Below are 17,849 nucleotides of genomic sequence, written 5' to 3'. Positions count from 1 at the left end.
ACCATGTGACTGTTTAAATTTTTGTGTTGAAATATTTCCAAACCACTGTACAACGTAAAGACCTAAAAGATTCGGATTTAGCCAAGTCTCCCAGAACGAACTTTCACCACTCAGGCGGGACTCTGTGGAACACAACAATGGAAGCATGTCTGTGGTTAAGTAATAGATTTGGTAACATTTACAAAACCAGCCCTCAGGTCATGCTTGCTGAGTAATCCCTAGATTAGGCATGCTCACTAGGACCAACCCAAACAGTTTTTTTAAAGGGAGGAGGGGAAAGCAGGTTCCTCAGCTTACTTTTTTTAGATAACAAGCACTCCAAAAAATCCTCTTTGAACTGCCAAAACAAATCGAACTTTCTGGGTGGAGAAATCTCGGTCAATCAAATGAGACTCAGCAAAGATAAACTAATAATAGAAATCTGTTACATACTTACTTAGCTGTGCTAACTATGCTAGTCCCTAACTAGCACAAAGGACTTCAAAAACTCTAGCTATGAAAAGTACAGGGTGGGGCCAGAGAGTTCCCTGGGGGCTGGCAGGCCTCATTCTCAGTGGAAAAGTAACTGCCAACTCTTATCTCTCTGGTTTCTCTCCACCCGGCCTTCCCTCATCTGAAACCTAAAAATATTTGTCCCATATTTTAATTCCCACATCCCCATATATTATAACATAATACATGTTCACTCTAGGAATCTGGAAATACAGAAAAGCAGGAAGAAAGTTTCAATTACGTACAGTCATCTCACCTGGAAACATCCATTGTTAAAATAGTGATGTGTTTCATCTCAACTTTTTCTATCCATATGAAATCTATAAAGTTAGAGGGCTACAGTTTACACAGTATAGACCTGCCTATTTTTTATTTTTGATATTTCATGATTATAACACTGACAACTTTAAAAAAAATAAAGAACTGGTTCCTAAGGGACATTTTCAGAGCAGGTGGCAAAATCTTCTTCAGGCCCTTGACCTTGGCACAAAGCTAGGGAATACATGGTATTCAATTGAGATGACCAATGTGTACCCAAAGGCATAATTTCTTCCTATACGGATATCAGGTTATAATGACATGATACACTTAGATTGTGTGCAAGTATTTAAACAATTACATGAAGTGAATGGTCCCCACAAATTACTATAAATTCAATTTTTTGTTTCTATGTTTCCATGTATGTGTTTCTAAAAAATAAAGTTTTACTTTCTATTTCCTAAGAGCTATAGGATGTTTTATGTCAACTGTTCGTAACACTTTGTTCACAACTTATAAACCCACCCTATCTTCTCAGCAGAACAGACATACCACGAATCAAGGCTGATGGCACTTTGACCCAAAACATTTACCTGAGCATCTAGGTGTACTGATGCCAGTAAAGTTATTAACAGAAAACCAGACTGGCAAAGTGTGTGATGTGACCTAAAATATCTTACTATAAAGTATATCTCAGCATAAAATAGTGAAAAGTTGGAAGCTATCTCATCCACACAATGGAAAGCTATGCTGCCAATTTTAAATGCTGTAAATGAAGAAAGATGTACACAGCACACTGTTTACAGGGAAACAGCAACATAGAGGAATAACAGGTTAACAGGCAGAAGGTCTACGCTGTGGTCTTATTTCTGCAAAACTAGGAATATGCTTATTTCTGACAGAGAACAAAAATAAAAGACTATACACCAAAGTGTTCACAGTGATTATGGTTAGGTGGGTAGGATGAAGAATCTTTTATCAACACGTCCTGACCTTTTTTTTGGTGGTGTTTTTGCTAGGGTAAAAAAATGTATTGACTGTATAGACCACAGAGCATCTTAAGGGCAATCTCATTATATCTGTCATATAATTCAATGGAAAAATGAGAAAGGGATAATGGATACCCGATCAAAGACAATCCTATTATACAAAACACACCTCTATGACTTCCTAAGAAGGGTCACTGATGGTGGCAGCCCCACCTTCTAAAACGGGCGCAGCAGCTCACAGGTGTGGTTTCCCCTTCACCCTAGGCACAGCTGGGCCGACCCGCAGTGATAGCGAGGACTCCGTTGTTCCTAGAAACTATTTTCAGTTTCAAGATATATCAGAGAATCCTGAATCTAAAAAGGAACCTTGAAAAGTTCAGTCTGACACAGGCTTGCACAGTATCTAAACATCCCTAATTGACCAGAGGCTTCAAAATATCATAACCCAGCATTTTTTTTTATTATACTATATCCTTCAGTTAGTTATCCCGGATTTCCTCTCTCAAATAGTCGGTAAAAACATATTTATTTGGAATAACAGGATGATAGGAATAGATAAGGTCAGAATTAGACATAACCATGTCTGAGTCAGTTAAAAATATAAATTGTTGAATATTTTAAAAATCACCACTATTGAAAGGATTCTTCCTTTAATAAAAGTCTGTTCCTGTGACTCTTCCTTTCCATTGCCACCAGCAGCAGGAGCAGTGCCTTAGTTCAGGAATTAAATCAAATCACTTCTAGATTCTGGAAATGTCTGGAACCAACTCATCCTGCCTACCATCTCTCAAGTCTCCCCCTTCACTCCACTCCACCCTGCACATGCACATCATGTAATTCATTCTGAAACATCATTTCCACTAGGCCACCCCTCACTCTCACAAACCAGGGATTCTTCAAGCAGAGGCCAGAGCAGCACTCATGAAAGATGCGGAATGAGGGACTTCACGCTGTGGAAGCAGGAGTTCCACTGAGCTAACTACACTGGTTAGTGTTTCTGCAGGTCTGAACAGGAACTACTACTGCAACAGGATCAGATGGGGTGCTTGTCTGGAAACGTAGATTCCTCACAAATGTTCATAGCAGAATTATTCATAAATGCCAAAAAAGGAGAAAGAACCCAAACATCTATCACCTTTAGAATAAATAAGATATGGTACACCCGCATAATAGAAAATTATTTGGCAATAAAAAGGAATGAAGTACTGACACAGGACAGAACAATGATAAACCTTGAAATTATTATACTAAGTGGAAACAGCCAATCACAGAAGGCCACATATTGTATGACTTCCTTTTTATGAAATGTCCAGAACAGGTGAATTTTTAGAGACAGAAAGTAGAGACAGAAAGGTGGCTGCCTGGAGTGCAAGACGGGAGGAGGGGACAGGGTAACTGCTAATAGGCAGTGTTAAGTTTTCTTTTAGAAGGTACAAAAATGTTCTAGAATTTGACATCGGGGATGGCTGCACAACCTTGCCAATGTGCTAAAATATATATATATTGAATTTTGCATCTGAAATGAGTAAACTATATGATGTGACTTATTTCTCAATAAAGTTGTTTAAATATACAGATTCTCTCAATTCCACCTCAGAACTACTAAATCAGAATCTCCAGAGGGAGGCCTGGATATCCTTCCTCTGAACAAGAGCAAGTGATGTGAATTTTCAGAAAAGCTGTAAAACACACTAAAGACTGTCAGATCTTTCCTAATGTGACATGTATAGGCTAGATATTATATTCTGTATCTCAAAAACATTTCTCAGGCCAAACAGATCCTCTACCGTCCCCTGCTTATATAAATGTATTTCCTACTCTGCCCACAGAACTCTCCAGGAGCACGTGACCACTGAAACTTTGCTCTTGTTACTCCTCCTCTTTCCTAGGACATCCACCTTCTGTCCAAGCCTTATCTGCTGCTTAAAGCTACCTCACAATTACTCCAGTTTACAATGACCTCCACTGAGAGCCCTTTGGGCCTTCCTATCCTCAAATGTGAAAAGAGGGTGAGGGACTGCTCAACTTTCTTCCACATCTGATAGTCTGAGCCTCTCTGAAGACTTAAGAGACACCCTAGGCAAGCAAACCTTCCTTCATTCAATTCACTTATTACAAGGGTGTGTCAAAAATTATCCGCACTCTGGCTGAAGAATTTCTACAGCCAGAGTGCGGATAATTTTTGATGCACCCTCATACCTCCAAATAATGTGTCTTGTGCAACTTTCCGCCCTATGGGATGTATGTGGCAGTTAAATAACTTGAGGAAGAATTTTTTTTTAAGGCTGGAAAATATGCACCTGTTAAAAGGTTCCTCAGGATACTGCTATAGGGCCCAAGCATGTGGTAGTGGCTCAGCTATTTGATGAATTCCTTGATACTTACGAAGTCACTCCTTTAGCTTCAGTCTATTCAGACTTCTAGGTTTGCTGAGGTATCTACAGAGACCTTTTGTGTGGGGGAGACCTGTCACTTCTGTATTGCTTCTGTTTGACATATCAAGATTGCTGTTCTTCTTTTCCAAGAAGACACTACCAACCTCTACAAAGAGACCTATAATATGTGTTGGTTTTTCTGCCAGGGATGATGGCTTTATGAAAGCATTTGAAAGAAGAGTTGTTAAGTTTAGAAGTACATTCCATGGTCACGAAATGAACAAAGATAACTGGCCCATCTTGTGAGCAATCTGCAATCTTATTCTCCAAAGCAGTCTAAAGGCATTCATCACTGCTCCCCACCCACACACACAACACAGATGCCAGAGCACTCCAGCTGATGTTCCTGGAAGCAACACAATTTTGAAAATTGCTCTTCAGTGACTACTTGTGTCAAGTTGAATACATAAAAATTCCACATGTGTTAAAATAAAAGCCAATTTTTTGATGAGGCTAATAACTTCTGTATCACAATTTATAGGTACAAAATGCATTCTTACATTTCCAGCAACCTGTAGTGACAAAGCTTCATAAAAGCTGATATTAAGATGCTCTAAAACAAATATACATAAACACACATATATATAAATATATGCATGGATATATATATATACTCTTTAGGAAAAACACTAGGAAATTACAGAGTCCTTGATACTATAATACGCTTTTCTAAGTACATAAAATATCAGACTCCTGTAATTTCTAATAATTTTTATCAGATGTTTGGAAATTAAGGAAAAATGTGTACCTCTTCTTCACACTGTACTGTCTCTTTTCACATGTTAATATTAAGATAAAAACCTTGGTAATTCAAAATAATTACCAAGGAAAATCCCACCTATATATATGAAAAGAAGCATCTGCAACAACAAATATAAATGCAGCTAAAACTTTCAACAGCATTGCCAAGTGGAACTCCCACCTGCTCTACTTAACAGATAAGACATACTTGCACCTCTAACAATTGCTACTTCAAAAAATTATTTTCCCATAGGTGGACCTAGAGATTGTCATACTGAGTGAAGCAAGTCAGACAGAGAAAGACAAATATTATGTGACATCTCTTACATGTGGAATCTATAAAAAGGGTACAAATGAACTTATCTACAAAACAGAAACAGAGTTACAGATGTAGAAAACAAACTTATGGTTACCGGGGGTAAGCAGGGGGCATAAATTGGGAGATTGGGACTGACATATACACACTACTATATAAAAAATAGATAACTAACAAGGACCTACTCTATAGCACAGGGAACTCTACTCAATACTCTGTATTGGCCTATATGGGAAAAGAATCTAACAAAGTGGATATATGCATATGTATAACAGATTCACTTTGCTGTACACCTGAAACTAACACAACATTGTAAATCAACTATACTCTAATAAAAAATTTTAACAATATACATTTTCCCAAGTACTTCAGAGGAGCTTTTTTTATTCTACTCCTTCTCCCTAGGTCCTCAACCCCAGTCTTATTTTAGTAAATTATTTCCAAATTCTTCCTAGCCACTGAAGAGATTACTAGGATGAAAACTTAAATTAGCTATATTATCCTCAGTACCCGGTTAAAACAAGGTAAAGAATGAGTTAGTTTGAGTTTTGTGAGCTGGACCCTGAGTAAGGATATCATCTCAGTTTACTTTCACAATCCTATCCTGTTACTTGAGAAAGCAAAGTGATGAGGAGTACTACACTGGAGAATCGGGAAACCTGGGTGATTTTGATTCCACCAAGAACTCTTTCTGTGTTCTAAGCGCAAATTTCTCTCCAGCTCCTTAACATGTGCTGTTTGGTGAGAGCCCTGGCTTTTTTCTCACATACCCACTCAAATTGATGTGGTACCTGCCTGGATTACAGTGTTGAGCGAGATTCACTGCCCCAGTTGGTTCAGTGATAGTTACAGAGGGCTGCCAAGGAAGTGAGATTAAGGGCTGAGGAGATCCATGTCACATATTTGCCATCCACTGGTTAGAAAAAGCACCAAGGACCCCTCCACTCAATCATTCCCAGCCATTCAAGAACTGCAGTAGCAGAAAAGAGGAGCTACGTCTGAGGCTGGACAAGATGTAGAGACAGAACGTCTGGTCTCCATCTCTAATTTGTTCAACAGTTCAGAGACAATATTAATGTCTGAGAATTTAAAATTGACTAATTGTTAAAAAAGTTTAATCAATACCTAATAATTAAGACATTAGAATTAAGCACACCTATTCAACTCATTTAACAATCACATCTGAAAGATTACCACAACCAGAGCACTACTACAATTGAATAATAATACATGTTGAAATCATATGTATGACTGAAGTCAGATAAAGCTGAGTAGACAGATCTGGAAATTTATTCCCTCAGTTTTTCAAACACTTATTGGGTATCTTACGTGCCTGGCACTGTGCAGACACAGGAAATTCAGTTCTGCACATCTGGCTAACTCTGTAATTGAGCTAAGATTTCAAAAGACCTTCAAATAATGAATAGAGAGTGAGATTTTTCAAACCTCCATGTCCTTCATCTTTACAAGGCAGTCTTATTGGAAACTTTTTTTTTTTTAATGTCCCAAGATCCTTCTGTCAAAAGTATTAAGATATTGCTAGTATTGAAATTATAATCTAAAATCATTATCATACTGCTGAGGGCTTAGTAAATTTGACATTCAACTTGAGTGTGGTGTGTGTTGCCACCTACCCCTACCTTCAATCAACTGATGATTCAGTACTGACTGTCACAGGGGAATCCTCCAAACCTCTGCAGACAGCTGTGCCACATCGCTTCCTGTTTCCAACACTCACTAATGAATTCTTACTGTTTTGGGGGGGTGTCTAAGGAAATCTTGTAGCAAAACATCTTGCACCAATCTTACACTGTACTCCTGTAACATACATTTTAAAAGATGTTTTCGTACATTCTTGATTCAAAGATTTAATTCAGAAACGAGAATCAGTAAAAGAAATAATTTGTTCTGAACTAATTTTTACTTTGCAAAGTTCTACAGGTATTATTTACTCACTGTGAGTTTAAAAAGCTCACAGCACACTGCAAATCCTATTTATTCAAAGCTAATTCTGTGAAATTCAACACCATGACAAGTCAGTTCTCTTTCAATGCCTTTTCTTTCCATAAGAAAGCTAATTTCCCTATCACTTAAACCAGAAGCATGAATATTATTTGGCCATTGTCTATGCATCTTAAAAGTCTTATCGCTGGATAAGTGAATAAAAATATAATTCTTTTTTATACCTTCCACACAAGCTAATCATTTTAAGCATCACATATCTTTCAGGAGAATGCTGTCAACACAAATAATGAGATCATACCTGTACTTCTACTTTTCAGAATTTATTTTTAAAATGATTTCTAAATGATCAATTACATTTCAAAATATACTTGTGAAGATTCAGATTTGTTAAATTTGCTGTATGTAAACTATATTTCAATTTTGAAAACATTTCACAAGGAATTGTAGCACTGCACACATTGCCTGAAATCTACCTGATGTGAGGAAAGAGGATATCGGTGGCAATCCAGAGATTTGGTTTAATTTGCTTTATTACAAATACCAGCTGTGTGACTTAGGTTTCTCTGAGCCTTCATTTATCTACAACAATGTAGCTGGACTAGATTATCTGCAAATTTCCTTCCAATTCTAAATTCTGTGATCCTAACACAGCAATTTCACTAATTTGGGATCAGAGTCATAAATAAAGTTCTACTTAAAAGATACTTTCCCTAGAAAGTACTCTGTTTACCAACATATCTTTAAAGAAAAATTACAACAGCCTATAACACTCATTCATGTCACACCTTGAATGAGAAGCATTTTTAGGCTGCAGGCTTGTCAGGAACAAGATGTGGCAAGCACTTCCCTGGTTCTAAACTTCTCATTTACTTACTCTGAAAATGTGAACGGCTTAGGTGATGATTGGTAAAACCTTCAAGATCCAAAGGCGGAAGGAGTATATATATACTAAGCTACTCTTCCTGCTATCATGGACTGTGATCTTCAAATCTCTGAATGAAGTCAGCCCAGGGCTCTCAAATTCTCCTGCAGCCCTCCTGTGGTACAAGAAGATTGCAAATGGAGAGCCATTTAATTCTTGTAGCCCCTGGCAAATACCAAGGATTCCAAATCATATTTTTACATTAGCATAAACTTTTCCACCATGAGGGTTTCATTTCCCTTCAGCATGTTACAACCTATACTAATTTCAAAAACACAACCCTCAGCATTTAAAATTTGCAATGAAATTTCTAAGGCTTTTTTTTAATCAGCAGTACTTTGAAGATTATCTAATCCATCCCTTATTTTTTAGAGGTCACACCATTGACTAATGGAAGAGTAAGGTCTCTTGCCTCTCCAATCACTTCAAATTTCTAAACATATTTTCTACCTCAGTTTATAGGAGAAAACTAACCAAGCTGTACACTCTTTACAACACCCACACACATATACACCCACTCTTATTTATCAAATTCCAAAATGTTAATTATCCCACTGCCTTTCCCCTAGTCCATCAGGTTCTCTGCAAAGTCCCAAACCAGGCAACTACTGAGGCTCTCAGAAAAAACAAGTGTTATCTACATTAGTAACAGTAAGTCTCCAAAAGAACAACAACACAAGGAAAAGATGTCCACACCTAAAATGGTCGTTTACAATACGGACATGGTAAATTATGTGTCTTAACTAGAAGCATATGACCTAAAAAACAGGAAATCAATACAGATATGTTTATTTTCTAAACAAAAGAAAGACCACTTAAAATCATCCTCTACATTCCATCTGGATTCTACACTAAGTTTTAACCACGACATCCCTGGGAGTGGCCTGGAAGAAATGTAATTGCAAACCCAGGTAAAAGTGAGGGGAAACAGATAAACCCATATAGAAACAGGAACCAACTACACGTGGTATCTTTGATTTTTTTTTTCTAAATCCATCCAGGTGATAATTTCCAAAGTATATGCCATAGAACAAATACTCTGCTTCATGCTAATATGTCTTATATGAAAAAGGAATTCTACTATCAAGTAAGCCTGAAAACTCTGGTTTGAATAGCTAGAGGTTCTTTAATGCTGGACTTCAAAGAACCATTATGTACTAAGAATCTCTCCAGGGTTAAACTTTTCTGAACACAAACTTTTCCCCCAAGGGCTGGTGTTCATAAGATAATGTTCTCTTGGTAACACTGCTCTAGCTACTTAATTATTTTCAACTCTCCGAATGAAATTATGTGAAAAGTGCTAGTTAGTAGCACTTCACCTAGTTTCTTCCCATGGGAACTTAGCCCAATCTTTAGGTGAAAAAGTCAAAGAAAATTGGACCCAATGGTTAACCCTACACAATTCATGAGTCTAAAGGACTACACAATCTTATTCACCCATATAATGTCGAAATACGTCATATTTCAGACATTAAATATGGTCTGAAATTGTCTAGTTGTTCAAATTTCTTCTAGGAAGAGTATACCATTTTTTATTCTTATTAAAAGGGATCCAAAGCTCAATTTTTCAAGTCTTTAATGCAACAACAAATCTAAAACATTCACCTTTCCCTCATGAAAGATCACTTTTTCCAAACAACAAAATGTTTTCTAATCTTATGCATTTCTTGCCACTATTACAAGTAGAGAGGAAAATACAATCTCCTTGGTAGACAGGAAATAGTACAAATAGAGAACACACATCTTTACGGCCCTTCTAATGTTGTACCTGAGCACTCAGCAATGTGGCCATGCACTTTCAACATCTGAACCAATCAGGCATTAACAGTTCAACAAAGGAAACATTTTTTTCCCCAGACTCACGTTCCATGCTGCCACTTCCACAGTCAAAGGACTGAAGTTCACTCACTTAAGTCTAAGCCACTCTCTCCTTCCTGTTGCATACTGTTAGCACTCATAACAAAAATCATAAAAACTCTAGACCCGAAAGAGGCAGATGTTTTAACAAATCACATCAAGGGACTGTGATGTCCAAATGCCTACAAGAACCAAGGAGAGAATGTCAATGAATAAAGTGGTCTACCTTGCTTGCTTCCTGTTCTGGAAACACGGCTACAGAGAAACATTTCATATTTAAATATTTTTCATATTTTAAAAATTAAAGTATGCACATGATGGCAAAAAACAACTGACAGTCAGCCTCGGTATTTAGGAGTCAACAGAGAGCAGTGGAGACCGCTGCCAACACAGCAGAGGCCCCTTCTAAACAAGGAGCTGACACTCAGCTTACGACCTTCACTACCGTGCAGGAACGCAGGCCCGTACTGCCAGGTTTTCAAGAGAAACCAGAAATCTTGTTTTATGTGAAATTCCTTTATTTTCAAAAGTTGCTTCCAAATTTTAAAAAACACTGCAAAGCCGAAAACAAAATCTGCAGGCCACATCCCCCAGCCCAGTTTACAAATTCAATCTCATCCTATTTGATGAGGCAATCAGTGTTATCCAGAGATGTCCAAACACTTGCCCAAAGCTGGAAATATCTAAAATCTGAGTCCATCAAGTTATATAGTACCAGGTATATAATATACCACATGTTGATTCACGTTATCACCAACTTTACTGAGTACCTACTAGGGATTAGATGCTGTTGCAGACATTGGTAATTCACCAGTGCACAAGAGAAACAGAAGACCAAAAAAACCCTTGTTCTGGTGAAGTTTACATTCTAGTAAGGGGAAACAAGCAATGAACATAACAAGTTATGCAGTATGTAAGAAAGTGATACTTAATGTTAAAATAAAAATTAAAAAAGAGCAGGATAAGTAGAATTAAGAGCACAACATGTAAAATAGATAGCCAGTGGGAAGTTGTTGTATAACAAAGGGAGTTCAACTCGAGGATGGAAGATGCCTTAGAGGACTGGGACGGGGAGGGTGGGGGGGGGGGGGGACTCGAGGGAGGGTGGGGGGGGGAGTCAAGGGAGGGAGGGAATAGGGGGATATGTGTATAAAAACAGATGACTGAACTTGGTGTACCCCCCCCAAAAATAATAAAAAATAAATAAATATCATTAAAAAAAAAAAAAGAGTACTACAGACTTAGTCTCTTGTCTTATGAAGGTTTTAATTGGGGCCAAAACCCTTTCTAAGTAATAAGAAACCTAACACAGCTCACATATAAACAATGGGCAAATTAACTTTTGTATGCCTCGGTTTCCTTATCCATAAAACAAAGACATTGTTACCTGATCTACCTAACATCCATTATTATAAGACAATCTCTAGTTACCATTTGAGAAGAGTGAACTTATAATATTTTAGTGTTAGGTTTATGATGCAGAATTATGATTATGATTAAATGTCCTAAGCACGTATTAGATTCTGATCCTTCAAAAGGAAAAAGTAGCCACTAAAGTCATTAATAGTTCCTCTCCCTTCTCATGTTGACTAATCCAAAAGAATTATGGCAACCTCTATGAACTCTGACTAGGCTACAATGTGGTGAAAAGGAGAAAGCTTTTACTTTTTTACACCACCCTGTTGTTTGGGGGGGGGGGGGGATTTTTTTTAAACAAAGAGTACCAAACAACTTTTCTAACAATTTTTTTTAAACCCTTCAGGCCACAATGCAGTGAAGAAATACAGCTGAATCCAGGCCTGGGTCCACATGGCTACCACTTTCATTTCACAAAAGATGTATGGATTTAACAGTGTAGAAACAAGATTTATAATCCCTGATGTTTTGGTTGCGGTAACATTTAATACGAATTGACCATGTCCTTAAGTATCATAATAAGATGTCAATTTACAGAAGAAATAAAGTTCTTCATATTTTCCTCCCATTTTCATTCTCCTCATTATCCAGCACTTCCCATTTTCTCTCATTACCAATTTGCTTCCTAACAGCTACACAATATCTTTTACTCTCTGTGAAGTTGCTAGTAATGCATTTTAGTTGATCATCTCTTCCTTAAGGCACACAAATGGACAGAAATTACAGGATTACAGGACATTATCTTTGTGAGACACCCTCCATTGGTCTCTTGTGCTCCTACGTGCCCTGCCAGGTATGCTAAAAAGGCAAGGCTCCTACCATTCTGTGTCACCTCCCAGGCTATTTCTCAGAGTCCCGTTTACAGTGAACTACCTTGACAGATTGGGTAACGTCTCTCCTCTGTACAAAGAGAAAGTTCACTCACTGCATGCTACAAAAGCAGTGGACTCCCCAAGTTTAGTGTCCCTCTGCAGAAACACAATCCCACTGTGTGCACACCTCCATCTGAGTGCTCCATATCACCCCCGTGGGACTTGGGGGCAAAGAGGAACTGATGCCAGTGCTGGTGCTCACACTGTTTGGTATGCCCCTGGCTGCGGTGCTGGAGTCCCTTGTCTTCTGCCAGCACTGATGAAACAGTAACAGGGTTACTATTAGCTCAGGGCAAAATCAAATCCCAGACTCAACAATGTCAAAGCAAGTTGAAGAATCACATATTTATTCAGATACGTCATTCCTGGTAAGCTTATATACAACACTTGCAAATCCTCAGTCCCTAAACGCATGCCTAATTTCCTTTGTGCTTTATCACTGATGTACACATACACATACTACAACAGAGTGTCTCACTCCATATTACGTTTCAGAAAGAGTTAATAAACTCCAATGGAATCCAGCTGTCACTAATTCACTGCCTCTTACTTCTAAATGAAGTAACTAGAGAGCTACATCTGGATGTGAAACTGGCATTTCCAATCAAGTCTTCCACCCTCTCTCCCTCAGCACAGGCCACCTCAGAAGAAAGCAGAGTAAGTTCTAGGCAAAGAGTCTTAAAGTCTAGATTATGTCAAACTTTTCTGGGCCTGAATCTGTTTACCCGTAAAGCAAGAGGGCTGGACCAGAAGGACTCGTCTCTTTTTCCAGTTATAATTCTGGTGATTCTACTTTCAGCCTATACATGGGTGGAACATTCTTTGCTGCTTTGGTCAGTGCTGGAGTGGTTTATGAAGTGTGGTCCTGCTGAAAAGCTGGAGAATGAACTAGATGTCCTCTCAAGATGCCTCCTGGCCCTATAATCCCATGATGTACTTATAATGGAATTTGGCTATCCTTATAATTAGAAATGTGGCCTGCTGGTCACACATCTGGATCAGATAAATCTGCACAAATAGCATTTCACCAGAAGCAGAAATGCCAAGCATATAACAGCTGTGTTGTTACATCAGCCTTGCAAATAACAAGGAATACTATTTATCCATAGAAAGTAAATGACTACGGCAGACAGGAATAAAGCTGATTTCATTCAAATTATTTTGGGGTGGGAAAAATGTTTATAAAAGAAAAAATATATGTTGGTCAGACTTTCATGTTAATTTCCAAGACTGGTACAGAAAAGAATTCCCATACATAAAAGACTGCAAATGCCAAAACACTATTTCCTTATTTCCTGCAATCCTAGTTAATGATGAGTTTCTTGTTATTGAACTTTTGTAAATGTAATAGGCTCCGCTGACTTGCATGTCAACATATCACATGGAACCATGAGCCTAATCCACAATTAAGTATTATCAAAGTGTCAAATGTACTCTGCGAATATTCTCATGCATAGAAAATAAATGTGTTTCAAGTTAACAATTAATTTCACTCAACCAAATGCTGGATAATATGAAACAAGAGGAAATTATTTTCCTAAAAAGAAATAAACACTCTTCCTAGACAATTAGGTAAGCATTAACCACCTTACACTTTGAAGCTCATTTCTTAAGCCCAAAAACTTAATGTGCTAAGCTAATTGCTCTGAGGAACAAGTGACAAGAGGCATGACTAATGGCAAACAGGTATGAATACAAAATCTTTCACCTATTACTAACCTTACCAGCACAGCCACTCGGTCATCTAATTCATAGTACTATTCATAATTTTATTTTCTGCATCCAAAAATGCAGTCAGATTTTGGGTGATCGTGATGCGTCAATGGACGTTCGTCAGTTATAACAAACACACAACTCTCGTGGGGGATGCTGATGAAGGAGGAAGCTGTGCATGTGTGGGGGCCGAGGGGTAGACAAGAAACCCCTACATCTTCCTCTCAATTTTGCTGTGAATCTAAAACTGCTCTAGTAAAAATAAAGTCTTTAAAAATGTATTCAATGTAGTATATAGGTTTTAAAAGACAGAAAGCAGCTTTCTTATCAAGTAAACGACCTATGTTGAAATGTACATATGAAATAAGATCCTTAGATTTTAACCTATAAAATGTAAGACTTAGTAAGTCACTTTCCATATAGTCACTTTCCATATACAGTTATTAAAAACCCCACAATATTAGTATAATTACCATTACCTCAAAAGTCCAGACTCAAGTCAATAAGTTTTGCTCAATGTAAAGAAAACACAAAGAGAACAAAGAAAGAAAGCTAACAAGACAAAGAAATACCACCGAAACTGGGGTTACATCTCTGATTAATGCAGAAAATAGTGAAGATTGGAGAGGTAAAGTAAGACAGAAGCAAATTTATGTGGTTCCTAAATGGGAGAATACAAAAGGTAATCTGATTCTTACGTCACATTTTCTAATATTAACTAAAACTACTAGTAACAACTGATGTCTCTGAATCAGTCATGAAAGGAGTACAGGGATAAAAAAAAAGTTGACTGATTAGACAGATGAATTTTTGGAAAAATATAGTAAGTCACAACTTTCAATCTTTACATATCAATTTCTAAACTAAAACCTTAGATTAAGTTGACACCTGATGGTCAATTAATTGATTTTCAGAAAAACGTTAATCAACTATTTCCAAACATTGGGAAACAAGCAACTGAAGTTCTCAACTGATTCTAATTCCTAAGAAAGTTACTATAAGGAAAATGAGTTGGCACTTCAAAACACGTAGCAGAGAATCGAACAGAAGCATATATTTTATGTGTAACCATTAAGGGGTGTCCTTAATAAACACAATCAACAGGAGATTCATAGCATAAACCTTCTTTGGGGCCTTTGACTAAGTAAACATCAACTTTGAATCTGTGATGGGCGTATCAGTGAACCATCATCAAATTACAGGCGAGAGCCAGGCCTTCTGGCTTTATGCCAAAGTGAAGTATCAGAAGGGCAGGTTCCATTCCTTTGAGGGTATTGCAGAAACTTCTAAGATTCTAAAAGATGTCTTCAGGGACTTCCTAGGTGGCACAGTGGTTAAGAATCTGCCTGCCAATGCAGGGGACATGGGTTCAATCCCTGCTCCACGAAGATCCCACATGCTGCAGACCAACTAAGCCCGTGCACCACAACTACTGAACCCATGCGCCGCGACTGCTAGAGCCCATGCTCTGTAACAAAACAAGCCACCACAGTGAGGAGCCTGCACACAATGAAGAGCAGCCCCTGCTCTCTGCAACTAGAGAAAGCCCATGTGCACCAACGAAGACCCAACACAGCCAGTAAATACATAAATAAAATTGAATAAATTTATTTTAAAAAATAAAAATTAAAAAAAAAAAGATGTCTTCAACCTGAAGGGTGGTAACTCTCAGGATAACAGGCTGAGCCACACTCAACTTCAACTTCTATGGTCAACTCAGGAAACATCTAATCCTCCAAAGCCCTAGATGCAAAGCAATTAGTGAACACGGGTAGCCCCTCTTTTTAAATAATTCTTCCAGGTAACTGAATGTCATTAGCAACTAGGCCTAAGAGTGAAGTATGAACTTTCTATAAGATAAACCTTATTTTTCTGTTTTGAATTTTTCCATAGCTCTGTTTTCTTTCTTTAGGGGTTTAAACAGATTCCTAATACATATTTTTTAAAAATAATAACCAACCTATTTATTTTTAAAATTTGTTTATATTTGACTGCGTTGGGTCTTTGTTGCTGCACACGGGCTTTCTCTAGTTGTGGTGAGCGGGGGCTACTCTTTGTTGCGGTGCACGGGCTTCTCGTGGTGGCTTCTCTTGTTGCAGAGCACGGGCTCTAGGCGTAAAGGCTTAAGTAGTTGTGGCTCGCAGGCTCTAGAGCACAGGCTTAGTAGTTGTGGCACACAGGCTTAGTTGCTCTGCAGCATGTGGGATCTCCCCGGAGCAGGGATCAAACCCATGTCCCCTGCATTGGCAGGCAGATTCTTAAACACTGAGCCACCAGGGAAGCCCAATAACTGACCTATTTATCAATCTTTTTCTCTACCCTCTATTATTTTAATATTATTCTTTTGTTCTAGGATTTGTGATTTCAGGTTTAAAACCAGGCATTTGAGATTTTGCACAGCCACACAGACAGGATTTCAGTTACCAAGGCTGCCAAATCAACAGCTAGTCCAGCAGTGCAAAAATCTACTCTCTATCTTTTTTTAAAGAAATAGACTTTCTGCTTCCACGCTTTTCATTTCCAGGAACAATACTTCTCTCATGGCAAGCAAAGACTCGAAAAACAAGGGGCAGCATTGATGAGAACTCAGTCTGGCTCCCTTCCCTCACCTAACACCTCACTTTTAGAAATGCTCTAGGTAGTATCTTTCCTTCCTAGAAATTGAATTTCATCATCTTAAAGAATATTGACAATTTCCCAGATTGTAGCTGTCTAGGCATTAATTACCATCTCCACAAACTTCAGTGAGTGTGTGTATAACTGAGTGCTAAAGTAAGACCCTGACAATGGCAACACAGAAATACTTCTAAGATATCTATGTTTTGGTGGTTAAAATGTCCAGACTGCAAAATTTCTTTCCAGTTACCTGAAGTCTTTTGCATCACTATCTGCCCAATTCACTTGCCAGTGTTCTTCCTGGTCTCTCCTCAGATAAAACTAACAGCAGCTGCAGCTGCCCACACAACACTCCACCAAAGGTGAACAGCAGCTTTGGGGGAAGGTAGAGACCAGCTCTGGATTTAACAGGTACGAAGGCCTTGCAGACTCCTACAACTCAATACGGATTTCGTCTTTTACCCCAATCAGCACAGGACAGAGGATGCTGAGGCCTCATTTCAGATTCTGTATAGTTTCACAGCATGACATTTATAGTACTCAACATAAGAAATTATGAATTCATATTTTTGATGTCATGTCTGCCTAATTCTGGGGAAATACTGATTTATACAAATGCCGATCCTGGCCAAGAGTCTACAACACACAATTTCTATAGGTTATCTCAAAGGTTGCTAAAAATACCTACATCAGAGCTTAACCAAAAAAGCGGGGCGGGGTGGTCTGTGCGTGCTTTATCTCCTGTATCCGTGTGTCAAGAGACAGTCAGGTAAACACACTCCCAAGGCAATCATGTGACACTCACCATCAGAATTCCCTATAAAAGCTTGCCGTGGGCAGGAACCCCCAGAACTTTTATGTGAACTGCCACCCTCATTTTAGGGAATGCTCCTCAAACCAATGAGCAGGATGCCTGGGTGGCAGCCGGCAGAAAGCTATCATTAAAGTCAAAAGCATTTTGCACAGATTGCCTTCAACCAAAGGCGCCAGTGTTTTCATCTGCACAATCCAAATGCTTCAGTATATTTAAATATTTATCTTAATCAACCTACTGCCTATTTTAAAGAAGTCAGGATGAAGAGACGAGGTAGACTTCTTCACAATCTGAAATTTACCATTTCCAAACAAATGACAATGAATCCTTTCTACAGACATTGTCATACTGGTCACATAGCTCCTGTCCACATCTTCTCACGCACAGGGAGCTGCATTCCATTACACATGGACACCTGTGCTCAACCTCCCAAACCCCAAGAT

The 17,849-nt window shown here is 38.3% G+C and overlaps 1 protein-coding gene across 8 annotated transcripts in view; it reads right to left on the bottom strand.

Moving 5' to 3' along the window:
- FNDC3B (fibronectin type III domain containing 3B) overlaps window positions 1-17,849 on the bottom strand; it is a 324,758-nt gene that overhangs the window by 271,031 nt on the left and 35,878 nt on the right. The window lies entirely within an intron of this gene.

This window comes from Hippopotamus amphibius, chromosome 6 (genome assembly GCF_030028045.1).
Source record: "Hippopotamus amphibius kiboko isolate mHipAmp2 chromosome 6, mHipAmp2.hap2, whole genome shotgun sequence".
NCBI lineage: Eukaryota > Metazoa > Chordata > Mammalia > Artiodactyla > Hippopotamidae > Hippopotamus > Hippopotamus amphibius.
The sequence above is the reverse complement of the archived record's forward strand: the minus strand, read 5'-3'. Positions and strand labels throughout refer to the sequence as shown.